The 18,962-nt window shown below is 43.2% G+C and overlaps 1 protein-coding gene across 7 annotated transcripts in view; it reads right to left on the bottom strand.

Annotated features, from left to right (window-relative positions):
• TSNARE1 (t-SNARE domain containing 1) overlaps nucleotides 1–18,962 on the bottom strand; it is a 508,015-nt gene that overhangs the window by 425,318 nt on the left and 63,735 nt on the right. Inside the window, exon 1 of one of the 7 annotated variants that reach the window (XM_055705273.1) lies at nucleotides 7,547–7,574. The exons of the other annotated variants lie outside the window; for them this stretch is intronic. The gene's annotated coding sequence lies outside the window, so the exon portion shown is untranslated. Of the gene's footprint in view, nucleotides 1–7,546; nucleotides 7,575–18,962 lie in introns of those variants that run through there. 7 annotated transcript variants of the gene reach the window in all.

Here is an 18,962-nt window from a genome sequence, read left to right as displayed (position 1 = left end):
TCAGTCTCTTTTTGCTGCTATATTTAACGCATGCTGAGCGGCTCCATTCCTGCATCGCTGCTCACCTAAAGGTGCTCAGAGATGCCAGTAATTTCCCAAGCAGCAAAATGAACCCAAAGACCGCACACAAACTAAATCCTTGAGAAAGCAGACACAGGGGTAGTTGAAAATGAAATTAGGAAAGAAAAGAAAAAAAAATAGGAAAAAAAAAATAACCCTCCAGCCTTCACAGGTTGTCACTGTATCATCCCTCTCTCCCCTCTGCCCCTGTAAAAATCACAAGTTTTAGCCATGCTCAACAATTCATGTTTATAAAACTATCAGCCTTTCTATGTATCATTCCATAGTTGCTCAGAAAAAAGCTGTATTTTGGTGGGAAGAGGGCAGTAGTGGGTGGGTACACAGAGTAGTCAGAAAAGCCAAAATCTCCCTATTTCACTTCCATAAGAATCTTTCCAGAATTTCAGAATGGAAGACTAGCCCCAATATTATTTTGTATTAGCAAACAGCTCCATTTTACGGTCTTTCTGCATACACCTTGGATTCCCACATGGCCATCAAGGAGCTCCAAAATGTCACATATGTTATTAAAAACAACAACCAAACACATTTTTCTTAGATCATTCATGACAAGAGGTGCTTCTTTCCAGGTGAACTTTCAGCCGGCTTCAGCAAGCAGAACTGGCTCACTTCTCCCACAAACTACTGCATCGCTTTTCCATTATTCATATTCCAAATTGCTATTTCTCTGCATTAGCAAACAAGAACAAAATGTCCAGCATTTCATTTTTATGTCTCTCAGTGAGGTGAAAATGCTGTTGATGGATTTCCTCCTCAAGCAAAAAGTTTGCTGGACCAACAGCCTGCTGTAATTAAGGTTAGAAACCTCAATTAAAAGAAAACCCAGCTTTTGGTATGTTGTTTCTTCCCCTGACAGAATCTGTGTATGATGGGCGAATTACAGAACGCTGCCAGATAAAAAGTGTCATATAAATACAGAATTACAGGGATTATTAAAGATTATTCTGAGTTAAAAAATCAACACACTGCAGCGGCAGATTCTTAAAGGTGCTGGACCAACACACAAAGAACTGAAGATGGAGAAGTAATTAGAGGCAACTCCCATCCTTGGCCTGGCCACCATCCCAATCTTCAGGGCATTTTTCATGGCCTGAAGCTTTCACCAATTTTATACTGACAGATGGGGAGTGGGAAAAAAAAAAAAAAAAGGGGAAAAAAAAAGCAAAAAAAAGCAGCAAAAAAGCTTTATCTAGGACCTTTCCCATATTAATTAAAAACCTGCTGATGAGACAGAAGCAACAAAGCAAGTCACGTTGTTGCCCATGGAGCATCCTCAAGTGATGGCAGGTGCTGGCAAACGCCAGTATTTCTTCCTTCTGGGAAACTTCTTGAGATTTGCTCACGTTCAGAGAGGCTGCGCTTCCCTCTCCTTATTTTAATCTCCATACAAGAAAAACCAAGCCAACCAAACAAAAAAAAAAATACAAAGCAAAACTGATGACAACAGACAAGTCACCAAAAATAAGGAAAAGTTCTATTTCTCAAGCAGTCAGGCTGCATCAAACAATCACCTGTGATTTATTTTGGCTCCAGTTACCCTCCAGCTATACCTCCAAGCTCAATGTACATCTCAGGTAGAGCTGCACAGAAGAGCACGCTGCAGAGAAAGACCAAGCAGCACCAGCATACGAGTGGATTCAAATCAACAGGGAAGGGAAGAAAAATGAGTAAGTAAATAAATGTGTGCAAATATAACACAGAACCTATATATAAATATGTAATTGGTAAAATGTGTCTGAATATAAACACATATTTGGGTAACTTCATACCAAGCACATTTGGCTTAACAGTTTAAGCACCAGCAGGTTAACCAGATAGACCCTCTGCTTCCCACTTACCCTCACCCTTGGTCACCTGTGATGCTCAAGCACAAGGCAACATCCTAGCTCTCCTACCCCATCCATTGGCTGCATTCACAAAGCCCTATTTCACAGCTAAAGACATGTTAACTGTAAGATCTTTCATCCTTTCCTGAAAAACGGGTAGGAATGATGGAAAAAGCAATGGGATTTCCCTCCTGCCTTTACCACTTCGGTGGCGGTGGTTTTATTTTTTTGGTGGGTTTTTTTTTTATTTTATTCTGAGTTTCCTTTGCAGCAGAACTTGCATATATTAAACACTGAGGATGGGTGGAAGGAGCAGGGAGGAGAACAGAAAGGGGAGGGAGGCGTAATGCAATTATAACACCTAAGCCAATCTATTACAGAGCTGCAGGGGACAAGGACAGAACAGGTACTCAGCAGCACACGTGTGCCTTCAATAAATCCTGCTACTCCCCTGGGCTTCACCAGCGTAGCTCCAGCCTCCAACCCCTTTGGCACCAGGGGCAGGAGCTGCCTGGCCCAAGCATCATGGCTTACCCCAACTGGGCAACGGAGGGAAGCCATTCGGGTCCCCCTGGCCACAAGTGATGCAGCTGAAGCACAGCAGAGCTTGAATTAGACAAGAGGAATAGATAAGCATGTCAAGGTGTTGGTGAGTAATTTTTTCTGCAAAGGTGAGTTTTGCAGGACATGGGGCTGGTGCTACATGTCCCTCTTCCATCTGCACCCACCGCCGCAGGTGTAACCCTGCAGCAAAAGCTGGGCTGTGTATAACACCATTTACCAAATGCACCTGTTTCCTTTCAGTCAGAGCCATTAACTTTTTCGATGAAAACCGGCGCTTGCTCCCATTGGAGGAGAAAAAGTGAATGCCATGATGGAGAGAGGAGCTCGCTCTGCCTTCAACTTCATCAGAAGTGCCAATATCTCAGGGTGGATGTGGAGGACTGACATTTTAGAAAGGGCGGGTGGGAGAATAGAAATTAAATTCAGATTTTCATTGCACAAACAAGGCACGCTTGGAGAACAGAGAGGGATGAAATCCTCGACTGCATGCCACCGTGTCACTTCCAGAGAGTCACTTTTCTGACTACCACCGTACTTTAGATGGCAGTTTTAAAGGTTATGGCTGAAGGGGCTCTTCCAGCAAAGCCTTCAATGAACTTTGAGCAAAACAGAAGTACACACATGAACAAGCCAACGACAAGAGTAAGGCAAGGAAAAAATTTCTGAGCCATCACTGCCAATACCCATAGGGCCGTTGCCTTCCCCAAGAAGCCTTCCTGCCCCCCTGCTTTCTGCCGCACTCTCCCAAACTCATTTCCCAGCTGGATCATTCATAGCAGCATTCAGGTGGAGCAAACAGCAAAGCACATCCTACCACAAGGTCAAGAGCAATCTAGAACTGTAATTCGTATCTGTCCAGCCCGGCAACACAAGTGTGCAGCATCACTTGCATTTTTGGGCAAAATGTTTCCATTTTCAGTTACTCATTACAGGCAGTGAACCACGCGAGAATAATCTATTACAATATGAGCTCAGAAAACTTTTTAGAGGAAGCAAATGAGGATAACCAAGCTCAAATAGGGTTTAAAGAAAAATCCTGCTAATTCACGCTCGGGAGAACAGCAAGCAAGCCATAAATTATGAATTAATAAACCCAGCCAGCCACCTCTCTCTTTTTGGCTTGGACAACAAAATGCTATGAGTTTACATGGTTCTCCAGTCATCACCATTGTCTCGCTGGTGTCTACGTTACAGTTGTGGGTCCTGCAAGATGCACTCAAGCCCCTCTGTGCTAGCTGTCATAGAGACATGAAGATGACAGGTCACCTCCCAAGGAAGCCAGAAGCTGGCACGGAACAATGAGACAATGGATGCCTCCTGGGAAATGGCACTGCACACGGGAACAGCCAGACACACAGGCATCATGAAGGCATCTCAACGGGTATATGAGGTCTACCAGGGCCTGTATCTCCAGATGGATCTTCCTACCTCCAGACTTCATCTCCAGCTCAACATACTTCTTCCTAGACATGGTTTACCCCAAAGGACGTTCCACAGCTCCACCCGGTGAGACCATTAGTGTTACCATCACAACCTGATGGTTATAAAAACGTCCACAGGTAGCATAAAACAAGCTGTAAGCTCCTCGAGAGAAAAACAAATCTCCAGAAACACCACCCAGACAAAAAGCCATGGCAAGCAGGGAAAGGATGCTCACTCTCGATGCCATTTCTTGGCTTTGGGGGCCAGTGGTGTTATGGAAAGGATGTGACTGAGAGCTGAAGGACTCCCTAAGGGTTGACGGTGAAACCTCTCCAGCTGGTCAGAGACAACAACCTCGCTGCGAAATGTGATTCTCATCTGGTGCTCTTTCAGATGAAGAGATGTTTGCATGTTCCAGATCAGCTGGGTCCTCCAGTCCTATACACTGGAGGAGATGAGTGAGGGAAAAAAAATCCCCAAAAAACTAAGATGATGTTCATCAACTAACAGGTTGATGTGGAAAGAAAAAGATACATAAAACCTTTGATGAAATAAGTTTTGACTTTTCATATGGGTGTTTTCCTTTTGAAAGACCATCCTGAAGCCAGAGGAAGCACACTGCGTCATAGACTCATAGAATCATTTAGGTTGGAAGAGACCTTTACAATCATCAAGTCCAACCATTGACCCAGCACTGCCAAGCTCACCACTAAACCATGTCCCGAAGTACCATATCTATATGTCTTCTAAATACCTCCAGGGACGGTGACTCAACCACTTTCTGGGAAAGCCTGGTCCAGTGCTTGACAAATCTCAGGGAAAAAAATTTTTCAAACATCCAATCTAAAACTCCCCTGGTGCAACTTGAGGCCATTTCCTCTCGTCCTGTTGCTTGTTACTTAGGAAAAGACACCAACCCCCACATCGCAACAACCTCCTTTCATGTAGTTGTAAGAGAGCCATAAGGTCTCCCTTGAACCTCCTTTTCTCCACGGTAAACAACCCCAGGTCCCTCAGCTGCTCCTCACAAGACTTGTTCTCCAGACCTTTAACCAGCTCCATTGCCCGTCTCTGGACATGCTCCAGCACCTCAATGTCTTTCTTGTAGTGAGGGGCCCCAAAACACAGGATTCGAGGTGCAGCTCCATCAGTGCTGAGCACAGGGGGACAATCACTGCCCTGGTCCTGCTGGCCACACTGTTGCTGATACCAGCCAGGGTGCTGTTGGCCTTCTTGGCCACCTGGGCACACTGCTGGCTCATGTCCAGCCGGCTGTCAGCCAGCACACACAGGGCCTTTTCCACCAGGCAGCTTTGCAGCCACTCTGCCCCAAGCCTGTATTGTTGCATTGGGTTGGTGTGACCCAAGTGCAAGACCAGCACTGAGCCATGTTGAACCTCATACAGTCAGCCTAGCCTCGGCCCATCAATCCATCCTGCCCAGATCCTTCTGCAGAGCCTTCCTACCCTCCAGCAGATCAACACTCCCAACCACCCACCTCCAGCTTGGTGTCATCTGTAAACTGACTGAGGGTGCACTCAATCCCCTCATCAAGGTCATCAATAAGGATATTAACCAGGGCTGGCCCCAGCCCTGAGCCCTGGGGAGCACCACTTGTAACCGGCCACCAGCTGGGTGTAACTCCGTTCCCCACCACTCTTCAGGCTCAGGCGTACAAGCCAGCTGTTCACCCAGTGCAGACTGCATCCATCCAAGCCATGAGCAGCCAGTTTCTCCAGGACAATGCTGCGGGAGATGGTGTCAAAGGCTTTACTATAGTCCATATAGACAACATACACAGCCTTCCCCTCATCTGTTCAGGCAGGTCATCTTGTCATAGAAGGAGGTCAGGTTAGTCAAGCAGGACCTGCCTTTCATAAGCCTGTGCTGGCTGGGTCTGATTGCCTGGTTGCCCTGCATGTGCTGTGTGATGGCACTCAGGATGATCTGCTCCATACCTTTCCCCAGCACTGAGGTCAGGGTGACAGATCAGCCGTTCTCCTACTCCTCCTTCCTGCCCTTCTTATAGATGGGCATCACACTGGCTAACCTCCAGTCTTCTGGAACCTCCCCAGTTAGCCAGCACTGCTGTAAAATTATGGCATCCCTTAAACCCAGGAGCAATTTAGCATTTTTGTCAGGTTGGGCTAATGAAGAAACCTTCCACATCACGGGGCTGGTGGGACAAAGAGGCAACACTCCAGCAGAGCAACCCAGGAGCCCTTCTTCAGGGAGGGAGTTGTGGAGCACAGTGTACACAACCAACCGTACCCACACTGCAAACATCTCCCCAGACACCAGCTGGGGATGCAGAGATGCAAAGCACCAATGGTCAAACCACAAAATAACCACACCTTCTGCTGTGCCCCTTCTGTAAGTCTCACAGAAAAGCCCGTTTGTAAGGACAGCCATGTTTATTTGCATGCATCGCAGGGAACTGGACAGTCCCCGGCATCAACGTGCATCGGAAATACGTTGACTTGCAATTGGTGTCCTGGAGCTGTGATAACCTTCCCACCAAGAAATCAGTTCTACCACTTAATATACAAATTGAAAACTGTATTCTTTCTTTTCTGGGTTTTTTGTTTGGGGGTTGTTTGTTGTTTTTTTTTTTTTTTTTCTTAAATTGAATCCCACTTGGTTTTTATCTCTTGAGTAACAAGGATGCTTGATGCAATAGAAACATCCAAAATCAGAATAGCAAATTCCTCATTCCCTGAACAGTGGATAAACCCCGCTTTGACTTTTAAACTGAAAAACAAGTGTTTCTGTTGTTCGGCTGGGGCTCTGCGTGTGTGTGCATGTGTTCTGGTGGGGGAGGGATAACCACAAAGACATCCCACATGGAAACAGCATTACAACGTTCCTTTAATGTAGATTCTTCTCCTTCTATGAATAACTATTTCACAGAATAACCCCTCTAGCTGACCACACCACACAAAGCATATAAATACATGAGCCTATGAGTACGAGAGCAGAAGGTGAATAATATCAGGTGGTTTAAATCTTGGCTTTCTTGCTTTATTCCACTGGTTGCAACCTTTGATGGAGTCACACACCTTATTTTGGGTATCTGCTTTGGGATGAAACTAATAGTTTTCCAGACCAAAGAGGGACTAATAGCCAGATGCACTTTAATCCTGCCTGCTGTGGGTAACAGCTGGCTATTTCCCAGCAAACTGTTTTACTCATTTCAAGGATTTTTATATGTAATTGCTTTTAGATATTAAAAAAAAGCAAAAAAGGGACTAGGGCAAAGGGATGGTGAGGTAGAAGGCAAAGGGTTCAACAGCTGCATCTCCAAGGTGTACCAGTGGCAAGAAAGCCGATCCATTACCAGTTTTATTTCCTCAGCTCAAATATCAGTGAATAAAATCTTCACCGCAGCCACATGAACACTTACAGACCCACAAACACTTTCAGTACAAATTAAGTTCCTGCATGCCAACACGGAGCTACAGGGACCTGCAGATGTGAGCTTACACCTGCCCACAGCAGCATTCTGCCCGGCAGACACGGTGCTTGGGATACAAGGAAGAGTTCTCAAAAAAAGCCCAAAAAGAAATCAAAACAATGAAAAAACCTCAACAGCTACTCAAGTGAACACAGAAACAGAGTCTGCACCTTGGTTTGCCCAGCAAATCTTTGCTTACCTCTCTGCTCCAGCACTTCAACACCCAAGCTTCAATCTCCAGCTTGTTTGGGACCTGCTGACAGAATCCATGTCACCACAGGATTCTAGCAGCATGCAATCACCAGATGCCCCCTTTATGTTCTCTATATAAGCATTCCACCCCCATTCATCTCTTGCTGGGATAACTCACTCCCAATATCAAGTTTGCAATTGGCGACAGGCTAATCCTGATTGATGACCACCAGAATTATCTTTTTCCAAAGCCCCTAGCAAGGCACAAGCATGCACCATGCCTGTCCAAGTTTGCTTCTTAAGCAACCACTAGCAAGACAAACCAAGGCAGAGCCTCCCTAAAGGCAAGTAAGAATTTACATGGCACATAGGACATCTGACACTGTACGAGGTGTAGGAGGAGGGATGCAAATACTTGTATAAGAAAATACCAAGGGCAAGGAAAAGCTGGCATTTATGTTTCAGGGATAGCAAGAGAAAAATGTGGATTATTTGCAGGATGAGAACATCTGGGGGGGGGGGGGGGGTGTGAGAGCAGTATCTGCTTGCAGTAAGCCTTCATCACCTGCCCTCGAGCTTATCGGCTGTCACATAAAGGTGGCTAAAAAGCCATGTGTTTAACAGGAGGAACAAGCCTTTTGCAATAGGAATTAAAAAGCAAAGATATTATAACAAAAGCACTATATACCCAGACATCAAAACCATTTCCCTCCTGACAAACATCCCTGGGCTGAGTATTCATGCTCTGAAAAAAAACAGAAATCTGAGGGAACTCAGATGGGAATCTCTCAGCCTCCCCCTTTCGCCAAGCACAAAGACGATGCTATTTAAATCGAGTGACAATCTACAGCACACAAAGGACAGAGGAACTGAAGTTTGGGGAGTGGTGACGCAATATGGTGAAAAATAATAATCAAAGGCTGAATTTGGCTATTTCCAACAGGCAGCTCAGCATCCATCCGCCTCCTTCGGTGGCTCCGTCCTTCGCTGTGTTCTCTGAGAATAACATCCTGTCAAAAACTAACATTGAGTTTCTACAGCCTATATATAGTGGTGACATTTTTATTCTGCTAATTGATTTAAAAAAAAAAAAGGGCAAAAAAAATTTCAACTTTTGAACTACCTAAGAGCAGTAGCTTTTTTGCATGGAGTTATGTTACTCAAAATGAGTGCAGAGTCTTTAAAAAAAGCAAGTCTGACACGGACAGAGCTCTCTGCAGGCACCTCCTCTTGCCTGCAAGGATGATAATTATTTTCGAAGAAATAAATCTGGCTTGTGGTTTGCAACCTCTCTTGCAGCCCTTTTAAACAGCATGATGTGTATTCTTTCCAGTGCACCACGACTGACCTTCACATGTATAGTATTACACTCATTAAATATCCTTATTAGACTTGTTGCTGAGATGTACCACTCTGGACAACTATTCATGTCCAAGACTGTAACTGTACACAAACGAGGGACAGGACCACAGGCAGTACATATCTCAAAAGAGTCTGATGTTTCTGCTTTTTATTCCCAAGCATTAACGTTCCAAACGGATTAGATATAACTAGCAAACTTATTAATTTACACTGCTATGTCCCACTTCAATTGCAACTACAACTCCGTGGCAGAGAAAAGCAAACTTCTCTGCATGTAGTTATTTACCATTCAATTTATGAACAGAACTGTAGTTGTTTACAATTTGTAATTCTCTAAAGATTTTTCACCTTGGGAGAAAAGGGGAGAAGACCAATTTTAATATGCACATCCAAACAAAGCGCATTTTAATGCTTAACAGGGACATTTTGATGCATCGGTAGAAGTCACGCCTTTGCAATTCGAGTAAGTGCATGTTCTGGGAATCAACACATCATGACTGCTTCTAGAAGCAGCAGAAATGGATCAAAAATGGAATAGACGTTGATATCTTTTGGCCAGAAAACACAGCAGATTGCTTCTCAGGAACGCATTTGGAGTCCAACTTTCCAACCTAGCTGCAAGTAGTGGCATATAGTTATTTACAGGCAAGAGGGACCTACACCAAAATTTACTGAGAGCACTAGGCACTTTCCACTGCATTTCAAATAACTTCAGCTCAGTGTTTTTCAGCCTGCGTGCTACGGGCTACTTTGCCTTTTACTGAAGACACCATGACACCAAGTCTTCCTGCACAGCAATCTAAAAATGTGTAATTTTAAAGGCATCTAGAAGTCCAAACGACTTCCACGTAGCTCCTCTAGATGACATATAAAGTCCAATCAGATCAGAGTGGTCTCATTCAATCTTGTAAATCCTCTTCGGTTGCCAGATTTGGAGCCAGGCGTTTCAGAGAGCGTGAAATGGGTGGGCTGCTTGCACAGTCTACATCCTAAATTCCTCTGGAGACCTTCCTCTGTTATCACATGGACATGGGACCCTTTGAAACACTCTTCTCATTCCTTTTGAGGGTAACTGTGAGGTTAGTAGCATGCAGTAGGTGGAAAAAGGGTGGGAATAGAGCACAACCACAGAAGTAGACGTTCTTGTGGATGGCTCTTGTAAACACCCAACACAGTCTACAAAAACATCATAAAAGTAGCTTAAAATGGGATATGATGACCACAATCAACTCTACCATGTCTAAACTGCTAAAAATTTCATATAAGTCTTTCAATCTGCCTATTAAATGACCACCCAGAACTACTCCTCAGAGAATACCATGTTTTTGTGCCTAGCCAGGTGCTAAACGCACCAAAATGTTGTCTTCTAGTTCTTTTTCCAAAAGACCGGTGCAGAGTGCACCACAGATGTCACTTTTCAATAAACCCAAGCCTCCTAGGTTACAAAAAATTATATAGAATTATATAATTAGCATTATAAAACACAGAGTACTCTGTAGGGCATCAGAGTACCTGCACAGTATCAAGAGAAAATCAAGAATACTGATCCTTCTAGGACGGCATCTGCCATAAGCAGGTTATTTTCCAATATCTCACTTGCGATCCCCAAGGAAAGGCAACCACTGCTTTACTTCTGCTGAAGACTCTTGCAATATGCAAGGGAGGGAGGAGGGGCACGGGGGCGTACAGAGATGGGGGAGGGGGCAGCTGAATTTAGTGGTAGACCACTCATAAAGGATAAGGGTACTTCAATATGTGAACGTGATGGAAGCAGGCAGCTTGTGGGTAAACAATTCAAAATTATTTTTGGCAAATGAGTTTTGGTAAAGGCAATGAATTCAACAAGAGCAAGAGTTATAACTGGGATTGATACAAGCCCTTCTGCAGCACTGCTCCTTCATCTCGAACCAATGGATCAGCCTCTCCTGAGCTAAGAACTTGAAAAATAATTACAAAATGCAAAATAATACAAACAGAAGGAAAGGTCAAGTTTAATTGCTGCATTTGAGATAATTTTTCACATTCTACTTCCCACCCAGCGCAGTGCTGAGAGTCCCTGGAGACACAGATGAAGGGATTTTGTAGAGAACAACAAAAAAAAAGCCCAATGTGCAAGTTAGGTACCAGCTGATACGACAGCAGGCATCTCCTCAGACACCTCAGAAGTAGTTTGCAGTTGCACAGGGGAAAGGAGAGGAAGTTCACAACTGCAAAATGAAGTTAAGAAATCAGCAACTTGTCCACAGCCAGAGCCACTTGCAAACAACAAAACACTGGTTACAGAGAAACCTAAAGATTCAGCCTCTATATTATAAACCAGAATAACACTGACCTACTTTCCAGCGGACTTGCAAAGCTGCTGGAGATGCTACGATGAAAGACACTACAGAAACCTAAAGCAATATGGTTTCAGATACACAGGAATAAGGTTATCACTGAAATGCAGCAATGCGGTTTCTACAGTGAAGGTAACAGATAAGAGATCAAATAATACAGAGCTAGACAACTTTTTTTGAAGAAATATCGTTTTAAAAAAGTATTTCAGGATATACACTTGCAAATGGTGCCCCAGATCTTTAATCACCACAAAAAGCAAAATTAACTTTTTTACATGGTAAGGATTGTCTCTAGAAGAAACTTGCGATAACCTGCACAGCATTCAATTTATTAGCTTAAAATATGGTGATGAGTTGGATCCAGCCAGGATTCGCATCTATATGGGAATAAGGGATTAATCAGGTCTTGCGTGATTCAAAAGAAGCTCTCCACGGTAAAGTGGAGCACTGTATAAAGAACAGAAAATTCTCTGGTGCAGAAAAAAAGAGGTCTCGGACACTCTACAATACAGTTAGCTTTGCTAGGGAAAAGCAAAGCTGGGCTATTGAGTTCTTTAGAAATTACATGGCTTCTTGCTTGCATTGATACAACCATGCAAACGAAGCTCAAGCCTCCACCAAGATGTACATTAAAATCATATTAAAAAAAAAAAAAAATATGCTGAATTTGCCCTTACCATTTATAGAAACAACCTTTCAAATCTGCTGCTGCAGCATTTATTCCCCAGCATTCCCAACGCCTATGAAAAGACATTCTTCCCTCAAAATGGAAAAAGAAAGTCAATCTTTGCAGGAAGCGGGCTTTGGTAAGCAGAACTTGAGTGTGCTCACACAGACTGCACAAAAATGGAGCTAAAAAGTAGCGCGTCCATCAGGAAAGCCTTGAATCTTTGAAAAATAACCATCAGTTTTTGCTTCAAAGAGCTGTATTGTACCAATCAGAATTCGGTCCCTCCACTTTGGCCATCAGATCACCACCTGCACAACCCCTTAAATCCCTGCAGAAGTCCTCTTCAGATACAAAAATGGGCACCCAGAAACACCCTTAGGAGCTCACCTTACCTCAATCCGGACTGCTCTCCAGCATAAAGTAAATCACATTTTAAAACAGTTGAGTGGTTAGCAAACCTTGAGCAACAGGTTATCAGAGCACCTACTGATGCTCATCAAGGCTGTGCTATTACAAAAGAGAATAAATATTGCCCAGCTCATTTGCACACCAACTTGTTAGCCTGGCAGGGGTGAAGATGTGCTACCTGTGCCAGCTCTGCTACGGAACACTCAGCTTTAAGCAATCTCTGTCTCAGCTGCCTCACTGAGAAATCGGTGAAGACTGCACAGAAGCACTTGGGAATAATATGGTAAAAATCATAAAACATTTTGGGTGGGAAGGGACCTTTAAAGGTCATTTAGTCCAACCCCCCTGCAATGAGCAGGGACATCTTCAACTAATCCCAGTTGCTCAGCATGGGGCATCTACCACCTGATTGCTGAGCAACCTGGTCCAGGGTTTCACCCCTCTTATCATAAAAAATTTCTTCCTTGAATCTAGCCTAAATCTACCCTGGTTTAGTTTAAAACCTTCCCCCTTGTCCTATCGCTCCAGACCCTGCTAAGAAGTCTGTCCCCACCTTTCTTATAAACCCCCAGTAGATACTGAAGGGCTGCAATAAGGTCTCCCCAGAGAAAAGGGCAATTAAATCCTTTGAATAAGCAAAGAAGCATGCGTAATTAACCATTTAGAAGCCATCAATAAATGGGAATGCACCCCGCAGTCCAGCAGCACACAGCGGCTTCAGCTGTTTTACAGGAAACACATCTCAAAGACATTGTGAATCCAACAGACTTGTTATCCATAGCCAATTCTCCTCCCAGCAGGAGCCATCCCTCCTGTGAGCACCTGCACCTGGAGAAGATGACCCCCAGCATGAGCTAATCCATCCCAGCCAGGTCACCCAGACATCAATGCCCCCAGGGTTTATTTTGCCATCCTCTGGACTGTTTGTTTTGCAATAACTCAAGCCACGGTTCTTCCAGTGCCTCTCCTCAGAGACTGTTTCACACCTTCATAGATCTCACTCTGAAGGCATTTTTCCTTCCAGTCTAATCTTTGGAAAAATTCGAAAGCTACAAAATGTAATAAACCAACCAGTCAGATTATATATATATATATATATATCACAGTTCGAAAAAAGATGAAAGGCTATATTGTTAAGGATGTAATTCCAGTGGCTTCCAAAATGTAGCCTGTGCATACACAGAAGAAGAAAAGGAAATGAAGCAGATTATATTTTGTCTTATAAGTCTCCTAAAATAACCCAGCTTCTGATCCTCAGCTCACATCAGGAGAATGACACTGAAAAGGCTAATAAAGACCTGCCAAATATCTCATCAGGACAAGATACCTGTGTGTTCATACCAGCTTTTGCCAATGTATAAAGTGAAATGATATGAAGAGGGGAAAGGAGGTCCATCTGCTTAAAAATCAAATATTCACGAGCAGAAGGAAGCGTACCCAGAGCTCCCATGTCATTTTGAATAGAAACTACTGCAATCAGGTTACGATGAGCAGTTACTATACCACTACAGTACCACCGCAAATACTCTTGATTTGATTTATATTGGTAGACATTAAAAAAAACCCAAACTATTCTGTCTCAAGGCAAACAAAATAAAAATAAAAATCTGAGGCTTAGTTGGAGGAAGATAAATTGTAGCTTTTATAATAACAATAATAATTTATTCTACCATGGCACTGGACAGACGATGATTAAATATGAGCAAAGGTCTCCACATGTTTGGATTTACATCAGGCCATTCAATCCATTTAGCTCCAGAAGCAGTAATTAATCATTGCTGGAGAAGGGAGAAATCTTAAGAAATTCTTACGCTTTCCAATTTCAGAAGCGAGTTGTAACACCTTTAGGAGAGCAGTTCATCTCCACAGGAGCTGAGACATCTTGAAAAGCTGGTAGCTTACAAGATTTTAGCTTGCCATTTTACAGAAACTGGTATTGCCTTTTATGTTAAGGAAAAAAAAAAAACCAAACAAAAAAACCCCACAAAAACAGAAATTCACACCACAACAAGAAGCTTTATAGACCTACAAATTCAAACGCAACCACCACTCGCCAAAAAGATCAATGAGACACATTTGAAGACAGTGCTGAATATAATATAATTGCAAAAGTCTTGGAGCAAGAGGATGAACGCTACTGCACACCATCAGTTCCCGGATCACTCTACAGAAGACATCTCTCTTGTTTGATAACCCATTTTCTAAGTGCTGTCTCATCACCCCAACAGCCATATTTTCACCCAGCTTCCAATCCTACGTACAGAACTGACACTCCCAGACTGGGAATAGATGTTCATCAAATAAATCTCTTCCATAGCTTAAGGGAAGAATTGAAAGAATAATTTCACAGTTATCATCAGAGGAGTTCTGGAGACCAGCAATTTCCTACTGAACACTGGGTAAATCTCTGCAGATTCACTTCATGAGGTAGGAACACCTTGACGTTCCCCCGCTAAAATATGACAAAGTCACAGAACAATTAAGGCTGGAAGTGGCCTTTGGAAGTCTCTAAGACTCTCCTTCTCCTCAAAGTAGCTCCAGTTAGAGTTGTTCAGGCCTTATCCAGAAAATTTTTGAGTATCTCCAAGAATGGAGATCTCACAATCTCTCCAGGTCCATGCTCCAGTCTTCAAACACAGTCATGGTAAAATACAGATAAACAAAACAGAAAGTCTCCCCTCTGACATCTCCTCTTCAGGTTGAACAAACCCAGTTCTTGACGTCCCTTCTCGTATGTCTTGGGCTCCAACCCCTAGATCCCTTGGTGGCCTCCCCTAGAGGTGCTTCAACATACAACTGTCTTTATTGTACTGGAAAGCCCAAAACTGGACAATGCGTCCAAATGCAGCCTCACAAGTGTCAAACAGAGAGGAAAAAACATTTTCTTGGACCTGCTGGCTAAGCCTTTATTAACCAGGGACGTGGTTTACCGTCTTTGTCACAATGCCACTCTGCTGACTCACGTTCAGATTTATATTTAGGTCTTTCACTGAGTTTGGGCTTAAAATTCACCGATTCAGACTTTCATGTGAATAATGACCTTCTAGTAAACCAGCTGGGGGTTAAATCACTGTGCCTCTTCTTGCTGGTGGGGCTCACTTTGGCTCTGAGTCCTCCTGCTGTAAGTCAGTTGTCCAATACTCTCTCAACAAAAATCACTTTCCCCAGTCTACAGATTAATACCTCAGATCACAGAGCTAATATTTAGTCTTTACTATGTGGGGGTAAATAAGAAGGTCCTGTGAAGTTTTGACTACCAAATATATTAAAAGAGACTAATTCATTGAGTTGAGGTTAGGAGCTCAATGATATCCACTTTTTTATTATTTTCTCCTTTTTTTTTCCCCCTGAACCAAGAATTCTGCAAATATAAAGGCTCTCAAAAACTGTATTAAAATTAAAAATTACAGTATGAAAGAAATTGCACTGAATTAAAGCATTCAGGAAAAAATGAATTACACCACTGGAACACCAGTTTTAAGAATCCGTATTTTGGTTCGGTTCACTTACAGCCACACATCTGCTTTCACAGTCTATCACAAAGATGATGGAAAACCCAAAAAGCTGAAAGAAAAGCAGGATGGGAAACAAAAGTTAACAGAATCAGAGCACAAACTAAAGGATACTTGGAAAAAGATTTCACAAACTTACTGCTTGAAGAACACACAAGCCACCTCCTATCCCGCAATATAATATCCTTGTTCGTCATTCTTGACTGCCACTCAACTCCTTCCCCTGGTATCCCCCTCTAAAAAATGCAGTACGACCTGATCACAAAAGGTTAGAGAAAAGCCACATGAATTCACACCTGCACTCAGATCTCCAAACGGAAGAAGGAACTCCTCCTTCGCAAGTATTGTTATTTGATGATGTATTTGAAAACACATTAAAGAATAAAATGCAGCCAAACAAAAAATAACGATCATTGAGCAAAAGCTGCTGCAAGCAGAAAGACGACGCTAACTGGGAGATTGATTTTGTGTCATTTATTACATACAGAAGAGTACTGCAAAGAGGAAGTTTGACAGACAAAATAAATTTGCTTTGGTTTGACTCTTCCATCCCCATTCAAATACTCATGATAGATGGAGCAAAAGAAAACAAAAACAACCCCAAAGACACAGCACTAGCCCCCAAAATTAAATTCTGTCTAATAAGGATCTGAATAATAAAGGGTCCTTATAAAAATTATAAATAAAAAAAACAACTTTATGCTAGATAGAGAGATAGTAAATAATAAAACAAATTCCATCCTACATCAACTAGGAAACTCCTTTTCCCCGAGCACTCAGAGGGCATCTTGGCTGGGAGGCAAAGCTCAAAGGTCTCAACTTAGTCCTTCTTGACACCACTTCACAGTGAAAACCCCTCAGGAGCGAGGTCCCTTGTCTACGAACCATTAACATTAGTACTTGACAGTCCTACAGAACCTCCAAGAGTAAAAAAAAAAACACCACAAAAACAGTGATTTTGGCGGCATCATTCAGCAAGGCACTGGAAGACGTTCTAGAAGTTCACACAGAGACCCACTCCTGCCTGAAAATGTTTTTCTGTACATTTAAACACCAGCCGCAACAGAGATAAAGAACTAGAAGATGTTCCTAGAGCTTCAAAACGTGATTTTCAGTCATCATCTCTCTAAAACAATCAAGTGTTAAAAAAAGCCACGCCAAGAGGGTGCATGCAAAGACGTGGGGTAAGCTAATTAATAAATCAGTAAATCCTGTCCCACCTAGGTTGACATAGGAATGATGAGCCTGCAGGGCAGAGAAAAGCTGTGTGTCGTGGAAGGAAAGTGGTGCCCAATGCAAGGGTAACAGACACTTCGCCCACAAACCTGAGACCTATAGATTATGGATGTATGTACTTCAGACTTCATATGAAGGCCTTTATGATGCTAGATGATTTTTTTTTTTCCCCCTTTATCTTCATGGAATCTGCATTAGACCCTGTGTTTTAGGGCTGAAAGGTTCAGTGCAGAATTTATTTCACAGCTATTACAAGGTACATTACACTAATTACAATGCACATTACAGCCCGCTATGTAGTGCGCTGTGATAAATCAGACGGTGCTATGGTCTATTGTAAACACTGCCATACATCTGTGGACACTACTGCATGTTTGACCACTTTCATAAATATGAGTGTTTCCCTAATACAAGTCTGATTGGCTACAGGGACTAATTTACTACCATTTTCCTTCAGCACATTAACAGTGTAGTAAATTCTGTAGCTTCTAGGGGTGAAAAAAAACCCCAAAAACAACCCAAAAAACAAGAACAGTGGGATTTCCTTCAGTAATGTAGCATCAGTAGTACTTTCCCTTCAGTAATATACCAATTGTTCTTTGTTTTCCAAAAGCATATTCACTGTGTGAGATGTTCAACGGCACGTGTACACATCAAATGTGCCATCATGAACCTAACACCCATTCCCTGGGTGGGAGAGCACTATTCAGACATGCTCAGGCTTCATCTAGAGCAACAGGAACAGTTGCGTAGGCTGTGTCCTTCCCTGTGATAAGAAGAAGTAGAGTTGGAGCATCACCCAAGGGTCAGAGCACCACCCAACTGGAGCGACATGTGGGGTCCTGGGACTGGAAGGATTTGATGCCAGAATTAGATACCCAAACTATTCCAAGTTTGCTGCTGACATGCTATCCAATGACCCATCTGTCCTTCAACCCATCCACTCAAAAAAACAGTAAAAAAAAAATAATGTGTGGGACAGTAAAATGTTCCACTCCAGATGTTAGCCCTCACAGAAGATACTGGAAGCCAGGCCTCTGTTACCCTTCCTATAGCAGAACTCACCAAAATGAACCACCACTTAAATAACCAAAAATACTTCCTTTACTAATGGAAAAAACATCCTGGAGGACTGCAAGACACTGGTCGGGGTTTTGTCCCTCCTTGACACTCTGCAGTCACCGCTGGCACAGGAATTTCTGCCATCCATGTCTCTACCAAAACTTTTCTCCTCTGGCAACTTATACTGCCCTGCAGACCACACAGTGAGTCCCAAACTGCTTTTACCAGGTAAATGACGCCAGCACAGGTCTGGCACGATGTTGTTGAGTCTGCATGGAGAATCCCACAGGAAGGACAACTCTGCTGCTCGCCATCTAGCATGGAGCCAGCAAACCGCCCTAACAAACTTCAGAAAGTGACTGCAACTTTGCCTCCAGCTCTGCCTTACCCAGAGCGAACTGGACTCCAAAGAACTAAGGAGCCCAAGCTCTCAGAAAAGCCACCAAAACACGAAACAGGTTTAAGGTCATGCAAATGGAAGGTAAGGGAGAAGGAGGGGAAAAGGTGTTTTGAAAGGGCATCAGAAAATGTAGTAACACGGAGCCCCAATTCAGTAGGGAACACCCCGACAGGCAGACGTGACAGCACATACAAGAGATCAAGCAGGATAAAACAGCTGCTTAAAACTTCAAGGAATTGTGATTATGGCTTAGATCCTACACAGTTATGGTCTGGAAATAAAGGACAATAAAGGACATTTCCATGTCCAACCTGTTGAGGGATATCTCAGAAAGGTCTACAGCCCCTGGCAAATCCAAACAAGGGGATGTTGACTAGCCCAGACTGCAGACGGGGAAGGAAATCGGACTGCTCTTCCCACATACCACATATGAACAC

Source organism: Falco cherrug, chromosome 3 (genome assembly GCF_023634085.1).
Source record: "Falco cherrug isolate bFalChe1 chromosome 3, bFalChe1.pri, whole genome shotgun sequence".
NCBI classification, from domain to species: Eukaryota; Metazoa; Chordata; class Aves; order Falconiformes; family Falconidae; genus Falco; species Falco cherrug.
Note: the sequence above shows the minus strand (reverse complement) of the source record. Positions and strands in the feature narration are given on the sequence as shown.